The 13,710-nt window shown below is 36.3% G+C and overlaps 1 long non-coding RNA gene across 1 annotated transcript; it reads right to left on the bottom strand.

Annotated features, from left to right (window-relative positions):
• Positions 1 to 6,453: 6,453 nt before the first annotated feature.
• Positions 6,454 to 7,878, bottom strand: LOC144562576 (uncharacterized). Its single transcript, XR_013514156.1, has 2 exons — positions 7,561 to 7,878; positions 6,454 to 6,744 (listed from the first exon to the last, which is right to left on the bottom strand). It is a non-coding gene; the product is annotated as an uncharacterized LOC144562576 (long non-coding RNA).
• Between the last annotated feature and the right edge of the window lie 5,832 nt (positions 7,879 to 13,710).

The raw sequence follows: 13,710 nt of genomic DNA, 5'->3' as shown, positions 1-13,710 counted from the left end.
TGAGCTTTGTGTTATTCAGGACCGCAATACGAGGATGCTGATTGGTGCGGGTGAGCAAAGAGATGGGGTCTATTACTATCATCCTGTGGTGTCTGCACAAGCCTTTCATGCGAATGGAGAAAGCACTTATAAGTTGTGGCATCAACGAATGGGTCATCCTTCAAGGCAGATAACTCTAATTTTGTCTGGTGTTATGAATAAAAGTGGTGGTTTTGAAAATGTTTGTGATGTTTGTGATGTTTGTGTGCGAGCTAAACAAACTAGAGAGATGTTTCCTGTTAGTTTGCATAAAACAACTAAACCTTTTGAACTCATACATTGTGATATTTGGGGTGCATACCGTGTTGCTTCTCATTGTGGTGCACATTATTTTTTGACAATTGTGGATGATTTTACCCGAGCTGTGTGGGTTTATTTGATGGCTGAAAAGAGTGAAACTGGTGACTTGCTTAAATTTTTTTGCAAATTGGTTCAAACACAATTTGGGGAATCTGTTAAATGTATTAGAAGTGATAATGGGTTAGAATTCAAATCTAACTCAATGAATCAATTTTATGCAAATCTTGGCATTTTGCATCAGACTTCCTGTGTATTTACCCCTCAACAGAATGGGAGAGTTGAAAGAAAACACCGTCACATTCTTAATATGGCACGAGCTTTGCGATTTCAATCCTCTTTACCTCTTGAATTTTGGGGGGAGTGTGTTCTTACTGCCGCTTACCTAATTAACAGGACACCTTCTCCACTCTTAAAGAATAAAACACCTTACGAAATGTTGTTTAATAAGCCACCGTCTTATAACCCTATCCGTACATTTGGTTGTTTGTGCTATATTAAGTCTCGAACTTCAGATAAGTTTGAGAGTAGAAGCAGAAAGTGTGTTTTTGTTGGATATCCTTTTGGGAAAAAGGGATGGAAAGTCTATGATCTAGAAGTTGGTATTTTCCTTGTCTCTCGTGATGTGATATTCTGTGAGAATGAATTTCCCTTTGCCAAATTAGTTTGTGAGAAGTCACTATCTGATTCCAATCCTTTGAAAGAAAATTTTTGTAGTGATGATATGGTGGAGTTGGCAGTATGCACTGGAAGTAGTAGTAGACAACAAATAGAGAGTAACCTTGGAGAAATGGGGAGTATTGGAGAAAGGGGGAGTATTTCAGATGACAATACAGAACATAACAATAGTGGGAGTGCAGACAATTCGGGTACAACAGAGCAAAATGCGCCACAAGTATCTCCAGAGGAGCATCTTGGTCGGGGTCAGCGTTCTCGTCAACCCCCTGCTCATCTTCAAGATTATATATGTTACACTGCTCAATGTGACCCATCTTCTGCTCACTCCACACCACTTGGCTCCTCAGGTACTCCTTATCCAATAGCTAATTATGTAAATTGCAATAATTTTTCTATGGCACACAAGAAATTTTTGGCTGCAGTTACAACAGGAAAGGAACCAGAACATTTTGGTGAGGCCATGAAAGACAGCAACTGGAGAGATGCAATGCGAGCTGAAATTGCAGCACTTGAACGAAATGGAACATGGACCATTGAAGATTTGCCAATGGAGAAAAAGGCAATAGGGTGCAAGTGGGTATATCGGATCAAGTATCATTCCGATGGCAGTGTTGAGAGATACAAGGCTCGCTTGGTTGTGTTAGGTAATCGTCAAGTTGAAGGAATTGACTTCACCGAAACATTCGCTCCAGTTGCGAAAATGGTTAGTGTTCGAACCTTTCTAGCGGTGGCAGCAGCCAAGGGATGGGAGTTGCATCAGATGGATGTGCATAACGCATTTTTGCACGGTGATTTGCATGAAGAAGTCTACATGCGCTTGCCACTAGGATTTGCTTCTAAATATCCTGGAAAGGTATGTAGACTTCAAAAGTCACTCCATGGTTTGCGTCAGGCTCCACGAATGTGGTTTTCAAAATTGACTGCAGCTCTACGAGCCTATGGCTTCGTTCAATCTTATGCAGACTACTCGTTGTTTACCTTTCACAAAGGTGATGTGTTTCTTGCAATTCTGGTGTATGTTGATGACTTGGTCATTGCAGGAAATAATTCTGAGGCTATCAACACGTTCAAAAAATATTTGAGTAGCACATTTCATATGAAAGACCTTGGTGCACTCAAATACTTCCTTGGAATTGAAATTGCATGTAGTTCAACAGGACTCTTTTTGTGCCAAAGAAAATACACTTTGGACATCTTGGCTGAGTGTGGCCTTCTTGGGGCAAAGCCTGCAACATTTCCTATTGAACAAAACCACAAACTGTCAATGGCAAACGGTGAACTCATGGTTGATCCTGAGCGCTATAGGCGCCTTGTTGGGCGTTTGATTTATTTGACCATCACTCGTCCAGAGTTGTGCTACTCAGTGCATATTTTAGCACAATTTATGCAGGCGCCCTTACAAGTTCATTATGATGCGGCAGTTCGTGTGGTGCGTTATTTGAAAGGTAAACCTGGGCAAGGCATTGTTCTTCGTGCTGATAGTGATCTTCAACTATATGGGTACTGTGACTCAGACTGGGCAAGTTGTCCATTAACCCGACGATCTCTAACGGGTTATTTTGTGATGCTGGGTCGTTCACCTATTTCTTGGAAAACGAAGAAACAACATACTGTGTCCCGATCTTCAGCAGAGGCAGAGTACCGCTCAATGGCCACTACAGCTTCTGAATTAACTTGGCTCAAGTCTCTTCTTCTGTCCCTTGGCATCTCTCATGCTCAACCACTGAAGCTTTTCTGTGACAGTCAAGCAGCCCTTCATATATCGGCAAATCCAGTCTTTCACGAGAGAACAAAGCATATAGAAATTGATTGCCACTATGTGCGAGATCTGATTCAGGCGGGACATATGGTTGCGTCTCATGTTCGTACAAATGAGCAATTAGCTGATATTTTCACGAAAGCTCTGGGCAAGCAACAGTTCCAGTACATACTAAGCAAGTTGGGCATTCATAATCTTCATGCTCAACTTGAGGGGGAGTATAGCAGCTAGCAGTGGCTGGCTGCTGGGATCAAGATTTGTGTATCAAATTTAGAAGGTTATCTAGGATATATTTTGGGAGATATTGCAAGCTGCTAGGATCAAGATTTATGTATCAAATCTGTTAGGATATCTAAGAAATATTTTGGGAGATATTTATAATTTATAGAAAGATTTGTTAGGTGATATGCTAGGTTGTAAATTGAGGGATATATATAAGTGTTGGATGTAATCAGAAAAGAACAGAGAGAATATAAAACCTTTGAATTTATCAGGTACAGCATGCAATTTTGAACAGTACCAAAATCTGGTAATCAGTCACACTTGGTGAATACTATTATTCAATATTTTTTAGAATTTATTCAAGAAAATAATCAAATAAAATATAACACTTCTTTTGGAAGTTTTTTTCCTTGAAACTGTACTATTTCTTTATTTTGAAAACTTAGAGGAGGCTGCCAAGCTGAAACTGTACTGTTTCAAGAAATGTAATGCAAATGTTGCCTCAGTTCTTTCTTTTCCTGTAGCTAACAGAAATTTTTTCTTTTTTTTTCTTGACAGTTTTCTCGGGTGCATTGCCTGGTAGGCATGGGCAGATCCAAATAGGCCCAGGGGTAGGCAACAACCCCTGGATTATGATTTTTTTTTTTGAGGCCCACTGATATTGTATGTTAGTGCCTACCTCTGAATAATATAAGTGCCCACCCCTGGCTCAGAAAAAAGAATACACGACCCAAATCCGGGTTAGAGAAAGAAAGAAATAGGATCCGTGCTAATTTGTTCCTTCGTGACTGTGAGCTGCGATCGATTGTGGACCGTGTCTCTCACATTTTGCGCACAAGTTCTGTGAACAGTGCATACACTAGTGTCGTTGGGTTGTGAACCGCACCAACTCCCAACTCATTTGGCGCTACTATAGTTTTATTCCAAATTTGTTTCTTAATCAAATTAAATGAAAACAGGGGTTTGACCGTTTGAGTCTCCAATTGGTGCCTTGCTTGAAAGATTCCCTGTTTTCTTGGATGCAAGAAATAAACAAAATTGAAAAGGAAACTTGTAAATTAAAACAATGAGGGGGCTGTTTTGTCTTTCTTGTTCACCTAGTAAGTCTTGCGTCTGCATAATTTTATGAGGTTTTGATCATTTCTTTCAATAAAACCTTAATAAAAAGGGAAAATTGTGAGAATGCCACTCCAAAACCTTGAAATTGGGAGATTGCCACTCCAAACTTGAAAATTGTGAGAATGCCATTGTAAACTCTGTTAATTGGTGAAAATGCCATTCATACGGTATTCTTATACTATTTTGATACATATTTATGTATTTCCCATTTTACCCTTTATACAATTAATTTTGCCTTACTATGTTAATTTATTTTGCCAAACCCCTCTTCTCCGCCTCCTCTCTATCTCCTTGTGCGAAACCCCTCTCCCCCCTGGATCCCTGGTGCGAAACCCCTCTTCTCCGCCACTTCTTCTAATCGCCAAAGCCCTCTTCTCTTTGTGCGAACCCCCCCTCCCCCGCCTGTATCAGCGCTGATTACAGTTGATTTCAACGCTGAGCCATGAACCGCCTGGATCAACGCTGAAAATGGCAAACCCCTCTTCAACACTGAAAAGTGCAAACCGCCTGGATCAACACTAGATAAACCGCCTGGATCAACGATGAAAAGGGCAAACCCCTCTATCCCAGTTGCCAAACCCCTCTATCTCCGCTTGGATCAACGGTCGGGCCAATGGTCGTCTCTCCTCCGCCTTGCAAGGAATCAAACGAGCACCATGTAAGTCTCTCTTTCCCTCGTTATCATAGGTGATTTTGGAAGGAAGCTAACGTATCTATGGCATTTTGGTTTTGAAACATTTGAACTCGCGAATTCACCCAAAATCATGAAATATTTGAAGGAAAAAGAACAATGAACTGTTGGCTTTAGTTACAGTTTAATGGAACAGTGACATTAAGCATAAGCATGTTTGTAAAGCGTGCTAGTGACTCCTAATAGAAAATTCCAAAGAAATGCCAACAGAGAAATTAGACTTCATAAATTAGGACTAGGAGATTCTGAAAAATGTACCCAATGTTTTGTACAATTTGCAAACACTATGCAATAAACCAGCCTCAATTGCAATATGAGAAAAATAAACCCCACGGCTGCAAACAGAAGCTATTATCTGACAAATAATCGAAAGATTTGAGAAAAGTAATTGTAAACTAATAAATAAGAGTAAGTTTTAGGTCACACTCAGTCTCATTTACAGCTACATCAGCAATTTCTGGAAAATAACCAGTCTCAGTTGCAATATGAGAAAAATGTTTGGCATCATTTGAAAGTCCATTAATATGTCTATTATAATTTTAGGCAAGCCATTAAGCACTCATGGTGTATTGTTCAAAATTTTATTTTATTCAGAACTTTTTTGCGAGTGATTTATTTTAGATTCTTTTTTCTGTTATTTAGACTAAGAAAGTCTTGCATAATAATATGTTACTGCATGTTATGGCAGATGATAAAATTGACTAATTTTGGCGTACAAAGAGCTGATGTAAACAATATCCTCTACCTAAGGGAGATTGATGATGCAGATAAGATAGTTGCCGCAATTCAAGCAAAGAAGGATGGCAGGGCCGCTGTTGTAGGATGAAGAACAATGATCTGGTGGAAGAACTTCTATTGCAATGAAGGCTTATACACTAATTAGCTAATTACCAGTTTAGCTAATTATGAAGGCTTCTACATTTTCACTTTTTTAGTAGGGATGAGCCGACGAGGTGATATGTCACCTTAGTGTTTCTATATGCACTTAATTTTATTTCAAAATCTCAAAATTTTGCTTGTACCATTTCTTCAATGAAATAAAGTAAACAAAGGATCTTTGTTTTTCACAAAAAAAAAAAGAATTTAACTATGGTCTTTGCCGAGCCATGGTGCAGTATGTATGTTTCCCTTTAGTTATTTTTTTATTCTTCTCTTCAATCAAATGTTGGTGGATGCTACCTTTGTTATTTAATTATCTAATTTGATTCCATTGCTTGTACAATTCTAGTGCCTCGATTGTTCACTGCTGAAATTATCTAATTTGATACAATTTTGACTATATATACCTTCCGATCAACAATTTAAGATGAATTCAATTCTTCTCCATTTTATTTCCGATCAACAAATTTAAATTGAAAATCATCTCTATTGAATTCTATTAAATTGAAATCAATTGAACTCTATAACGGTTGAGGTTCCAATCAGACCCTTCATTTAATCCATTTCTGACGTGAAGCATGCATTTTGTAGTTTTAATTACTCAATTGCAAAGTACCTAAAATAATGACCGCAATAATATAGCTAGCCCAATTCACAGTCACACATCTCCGCTTTATCAGCTTCTTTAACGTGTACAGCAAAATCGAAATATTAGAATCAACACTTGCAAAATATTAGAAGACAGTACCAAATAGCACGTACTAGAATAAACTTGCAAAATATCTATCTATTACAAAACAATGACAACAGGTACAAGCCAAATGTTACAATCTTGCAAGAAATGGAAAATATTACAAAATCAATCACAACATGTAGTGACCCAATTGAATTAGGGATTACTACAAAGGAGTTCTGGGTTCTGACAGCTCGAATCGAGTTTGTCAGTTGGTGAATTTGGAAAAGTTTAGGAAGAATTGAAGGAGAAATGGTAAAAATTCAGATCATTCTGTAATACAGCTCGAATCGAGTTCTGACAGCTCATTCTGTAGTATACCTGTTCCTGCAAGAAATGGTAAAAATTCAGATCAGTCCCTGTTCTTTATTTTATTTCAAAATGAGTGCTTTCATGAATATTAAACCTAAATAACAGATTATGGTCAAGTAATCTGAAGGTGATAATTCAGTCATAATCGTAGTTTTATCAAATTTTCGGTTCCAATGTGCTACCCAGATCACAAATTAAAATGTAACACATTGTAATAATTTGCCTAAATCAAAGAAATATGCTACTGGCACTACTAAATCAAAGAAATATGGTACTGGTATATACAAAACCATAGACAATTATGAAATTATGTAATTGATTGTACTACAAAAATGAATAGATGATTTAACTAGTTTAAAGAATAGTAATTGTTATAATAGTACCCATAAAAAATATTTAATTTTATGAATTTTGTAATAATTTGTACCAACAGTTTAGAATGAGCCTAAACACATGGACATATTTTGTTGCTATCATTGTTTATCTTAGAAGTCAAATTACTGTAATCAGGAAGGGAAAGTTACAAGATTTAATATATATGATCTAAGATCATTTGTTGTCATTATTTGTGCAATTACTGTTTTGGTCTAGACACACAAGATTTAAACCTTATGGTACTGGAATAGATTGCTACTGGCACTACTGATTGAATAGATTGCTACTGGCACTAATTGAACATATTGAACAGATTGCTACTGACACTGATTGAATAGATGGAACAGATTGTAAATTTTCAGGATTTTAACATAAATCTGATGGAAATTCAATCTAAAGTTGCAAGACAAGCTTTTCAAAACATAATTTAATCTTCCTAAAAAATATAAGCATTACCAATTTTCAGCGTTGCCAAACTTGATTCACATTGCCGCCTTCTCCTTCTCCCTGGAGGTCACGTCAGATGAAACACTTCAAGTCGAGAGAGAGAGACCTCCTTACGAACGGACCACGGGGTCACTGACACCAAGAAAAGAGAGAGCGACAGGGGTAGCGAACGGAGGTGAAGGGGACCACGGGGGTCACTGATGCCAGGAAAAGAGAGAGCGACAGGGACACGAACTCACGAAGGAGAAGGGGAGAGCGTGTTCGCCTGTGCGGGGGGAAAAAGGAGAAAGGGAGAGCATTTTAGGGTTCGTGTCTTCTCCTGGCGTATTTTCTGAGTTTGGATTAAGGGTATTTCAGGCATTAAACAGATTAATACCGTAGTGAATGGCATTTTCACCAATTAACAGAGTTTACAATGGCATTCTCACAATTTTTAAGTTTGGAGTGGCATTCTTACAATTTTTTCTAATAAAAATATTCTTCTACAGGAACCCTATCTATTTGTGTTATGGTTGGTAAAAAAAAACTTGCTCCTCGTTCGAAAGTGATTCAATTGTTTTTTATAATAGTGCTAGGTAAAGACCAGTCTGTCTCCCAATTACTTTCTGTTAGTTACTTCAGTTTCAACATTTAAGATACAAACTTTTCAGTTACAAACTAGTAGGGCTGTTAATTGGACAGGTGTTTTAATTTTTACCGGTTACTTCAATTTCAGCATTTAAGATACAATTTGTCCCAAATAATATGTATTACAAACTACAAAGTCTCCATAATATCTCTTGTTTTAAAGTAAAACAGTAGATTCGGGATCAAAAATTAGATCTACAGATAGATTTGTGCTTTAGTGCATCTTTCTATTTCTAAACTATTTCAGGACCATATTTTTTCACTAATTTATTTTTCAACTAAATTATTTTAAAAATAGTATAATCTAAGGAAACAATTTTTTCTTATATGATTATTCTTAAATATGATATAGGAAAGCTCTTTCATGATGCATATAACATAAAATCAATGATAGAACAAAAGTTACAAAAGCAATATTATAACACATTTCATGAGCACCCAAAACCGAATCAATTTATTTACTCTTTGTTTTTTTTTTGTTTCGAAAGAAGTACAAAATTCACATGTCAATAACGTCGAAATAATAAACAAATTTACAAGTTTTACAGCCAGCATGAATAATTCCCAAACCCTCTATAACAAAACCAACAAAAGAACATAAAATTCAAACAAATGGTGATAAACTGAAAACCCTACAGTCAAGCACCCCCTTTCTTTCATACCATTCTTAGCCAAATGAGAAGAACGAAGAAAGGGAGTTGGTATTTGTCTCGGTACCACCATTATAGATTTAACATAGACCCAAAGAAACAAGCAATCAAATATATGAACACAAACAATGAAATAAAGATGCAAACATTCTCTTATGAGCTCTTTTAATATATTAGTTTCCAGTTCCCTGTGTAAGCACCCAATTAAAAGCTAGATGACCGCCAAATGTTAAAAAATTTGCCACTAACAATCCTGTGATCCAATTGCTCCGCTCGTCTGATCCTTGATCATTTGTAGGCCAATAGCTGACCAAAAAACTTATCACCGCGACAACAATTGGAACTCCGATGATTATTATGAACATAATCTATTGAAATTAATCACATGATTTAATCTTAGAGCTCGATAATAATAATGATAAAACAAAAGGTACGTATGAAGGAACACCCAAATAAGAAACAAAGAAAGCAAGACTTACCAGATAGGTTACATCGACTCCGTGAAGGAGTTCACGGAGGTAGGAGACACTGGCTATTACGTGGAAGACAAAGTTGAAGAAAGCGAGAAACCTCAACCGGTAAATCGTGTTTGATCGATTTTTACCAAAGGTAAGATCAAAAATCTGATTAATTTGGTTATTAGAGTGGCTCCAAAGGCCGATTTGAAGGCCCACTTTGAGTCGGAGACCTAAAGAACCATGATCTGGGAGATCTGGGAATAGTGGGTCCATGGTAAGCCCTACATGGTCTTGGGATTCCGTGTCTGGGACTAGTGGGCCCATATTGGGCCCTTCATGGTCTTCGGCTGGAGGGTCTGAGCTTAGCTGCTCGGTATCGGCCTCTATGTTGTCCTCATTTTGAATTGCCGATACCATCTCTTGCCAAGACACAAAGTGATCCACATCTACGTGCAAAATCGGGTCAGAAAAAAAAAATATATCCAACAGAGTGAAATTATGGGGTACTCAAGAATATTAAAAACAAAAGGTTCCAGCTATTGAAGTAATATCAGATGCTCTATATAAAGCTGTGGATTTAGTGCAGTGGCACGAGTCCTCGTCTCTCCATATATAATTTTTTTTAAATATCATTAAAAAAATGATAAGTATACTGAAAAGAAGTACAAAAAATATATAATTTTTTTTTATTTGGTACTTCAAACAAATAAGCAAACATATAATTTTATTCAATTTCTATATAGTGGGGTTATGTCTTCCCACAGTGGCGAGCCACTATAGTGCAGGGTTAGACATCTGCCGTATTGTGGATTTTGAATTTTTTTTATAAACCCATATATGGTATTGAGATGTTGGCGTGTTGCTCTACTTTGGAATTTTTCGAATCCGTATCACCCCAGGTACCTGGAATCCGTATCCTCTCAGGTATTGCACAATTATTGCAGAGGATCACTTACTTTACGGTTTGAGATTAAATCTCAACCTGCTTGGGATTCGGGTCACTGTAGGGGGCCCCATTTTTGGGCTTTGAGATTCGTGCCAATTAAAAAAGTACGGTTCGGATCTAGTAATTGTAAAAGATTCCCTTATCAGGTATTGGAGAGGATGTGAATTCCAGGTACCTGAGGTGCAAGTGGTCAATCTGGGCCATTCATTTCACTTGGCATGAATCTCAAATCAGACCCCCTACAACTTCAACAGCTACCAGACTGAGTTTGGCCTGGATGAAATTAATCTGGGCCGTTTATTTTTATTAATTACACCTCAGGTACCTGGGGGACACAGACTCGAATTTTTCTCTGTCCTAACCTATGAAATCCGAATTTTCCAATGGATGATACAATTTGTAGTTTTCGAATTTGTACTCTAATATTATGATGAAGTTTTAATTGTTAATAGTTTTGTCCAATCCTGACTACATCACTGTGTTCATATCATGTTAACTATTCAAGTAGGATTAACCTTTAACGTAATATGAAATACTTGAAGATCAAACATTGAGAAAAAAAAAAATTACTACGTACCTTGCTTAATTGCAGGGGAGAACTGCTGGATGGCTTCCTCGGCGGGTTGTCCCATTGAGAAATACGGGACTATCGGTATCTGGGTTTGATGAAGCTTTATTGCGGCTTGGGTTTAGAGCAAGAGCGTAGAAATAAAAGAGTATAAGCAGGGAAGTAGACTGACAATGGCAAGCGTTCGCTCCTGCTCTTTGAAACAGATTAGCAACGGTGGGGTTTTATAACCGATTTCTCCACGGTAGCTTTTTTATTATTTTTTTTTAGTAATCTCGTGCAGTCGTACGAATGCGTATCCTCTGCATTAACTCAAAAAGGAATCTTTTGAATTAATGAATTTTAACCGTCTGATTTTAAACGAAACTAATCCGGTTCCTGCTTATGATATAGGAGGCCCTTTAATATTAGTGTAGATTTAGTATGCACGAATTTTAAAACAGATCAGATGGTCAGAATTCATTAACTCAAAAGATTTAATTAATGCAGATGATACGAATTCCAGTCGTACCGTCTATAGATTATCTTTCCCTGTGCGGAAATGGAATGCACGTCAAGATCGGTGATTCCTGTTTTTGTGTAGCGGTCGATCTGTGTTTCTTCTCTTTGTCACTTGGATTTGACTCCTGATTTATTATCTTTTTGACCCGCTTATGCTTGCTTACAGACGAACGGAAACAGAAGAAATTGAGATCACCTCCCAGGCATCTCCAACGCCTGTCATTTTCTCATTGTAAAAGTTGTGACCTGTCATTTTCTCATTGTAAAAGTTGTAACCTGTCATTTTCTCTCTTCCACATGTCAATTACATATTTCCTTTCGGAATAGGTATAGACGTGTAGGTTCGATGCGTTCCGATGGTAGATCTCCGATGGGCAGATCTACCGTAGATCTCATCTCTCATCCAAGTCTAATTAAAGGGTCCGATGAAATAACGGAGTTTCTCAAAACGAATTTGTAGTCCGCAATTAATTCGATTCGAAATTAGTTCAATTTTAAACAAATCAAATCTAGTTCGATTCAAATCTTATTCAAACTCAAACTAGTATCAGTTCGATTCAATTTGATTCGTTGCCACCCCTACCCTGCTCACCCAATTGTCGTTAATATGAAATACGGCATAAAAAAACACACACACACCCTTCTCACAATCTCACCTCGATTGGCATTAATATAAAATACGACAAAGATATGGTAGTCGGCTTATAGTAACAAGATCCGTGTATAAAACGTTTTTTGGATGTTTTCGAACTGAACTCCATTTAAAACACAAAAAAACGTATAATATGTTTTATTCGCGAATAAAACGCATATAAAATGCGAATCACGTTTTATTCGCAAGAAAAAATGTCAAATTTTCTTTTCTTTTTTTGCTGGAGTTTTCTGTTGGAGATTTTTTTTTTTTTTTTGCTTACGTATTGTATCAAATCATTCCCGAATTATATCCGAATCACGAATTTTTGAACTCGCTGAACTGAACCCGAATTTTCATTTGTCACTATGAGTCGGCTTCGTCAGAGTTAATGCAGAGGATCCGAATTCAGATGGAATGAGTAGGTGGGTTCATGGAAATCTTTGTTTATTATTATTTTTTATGGTAATCTCGTGCAGTCGTACCGTTTATAGATTATCTTTCTCTCCGGGAAATGAAAGTAGGCAAAGATGGAAATTTCGAATATAATATTTTACCACCAAATATAATATCTTTCTCTCCGGGAATGAGTAGGTGGGTTCATGGAAACCGTTTATAGATTTTTTTTCAAATATAATATTTTACCACCAAATATATTTTAATATAAAGATGATGTTGAAAATTTCGAATTTTAAATTTTCAAAATAAATAAAATAAACAGAATTAAATTAACCTCTAAACTTTCCAAAGTAGAGTAGGATCTCATCTAACATGTGCCCTCCAGAATTGTGACATTGCGTATCTAAGTCAAATATTTTATTCATCACTTTCACATAAACATAGACTGTCTGATTAATTATTCTTCGTAGATGGATTTCTCTTTTAAAGATCATAAATTAATAGAACTTATTAGAAATGCTACAATTTGGGTTGTCTGATTAGCTAGAAACAAGATGTGTTTTAATAATTCAGAAATACTTACTTGTAAATATTTAGGTTCTCAAATAATTGCTCTTATTTATTTTTGGTACAAGGCAAATATAGATGATTATTTTGTTAAATTAACTTTGATTTTGTCTATAAATTAATGTTACAAATTTAAATCAGACAGGCAACATTATCATCCTGTTGAATACTGATACCCAAGAAAGGAAAAACAACCAAGGAGATTATGTGGAAGATCCAACTCTTAGATTAGAGGGCTATGATTTATCAGATTATCTCAGATACATGCTGAGATTGATGCCATCAATGCTACTTTTGTGGATCTTGACTCTACTGCTGATACTATTTTCTCATTTGATAGTACTACTTTTAGAGAAATTTGTATATATCCACATCAAAACTTCTCTTTTTAGATATATCCCCATCACAACTTCTTATTTTTTTGTTTCCATACTTCTTCTTTGGTTCTATACGGATTACAATGGAAATAATTTTTTTTTTATTTCCTTATTTCTCTTTCTTTGTTTCTATACATATTGTTGTGGGCAATTTAGAATATATTTTCAATATATAATATATCAATGTGTGTGTGTATATATTCTAAATGTGAAACAAAGAATAATATAAATTGGAACGTGTGTGTGTGTATTTCTCTTATAGTATGTGTGTGTGTACACGATAACACTTTTTATATATGTTTTTTGATATCATATTAAATGTCAATATTGAATTGTTGTACGATTTTTGATATTAGATTCGAATCAAGCTATTATTTGATATCATTGGTACTTAAAAATAAAGAATTATCACATCATCAAATTATTATCAAAGAT

This window comes from Carex rostrata, chromosome 12 (assembly GCF_964058835.1).
Source record: "Carex rostrata chromosome 12, lpCarRost1.2, whole genome shotgun sequence".
Lineage (NCBI taxonomy): Eukaryota > Viridiplantae > Streptophyta > Magnoliopsida > Poales > Cyperaceae > Carex > Carex rostrata.
The sequence above is the reverse complement of the archived record's forward strand: the minus strand, read 5'-3'. Positions and strand labels throughout refer to the sequence as shown.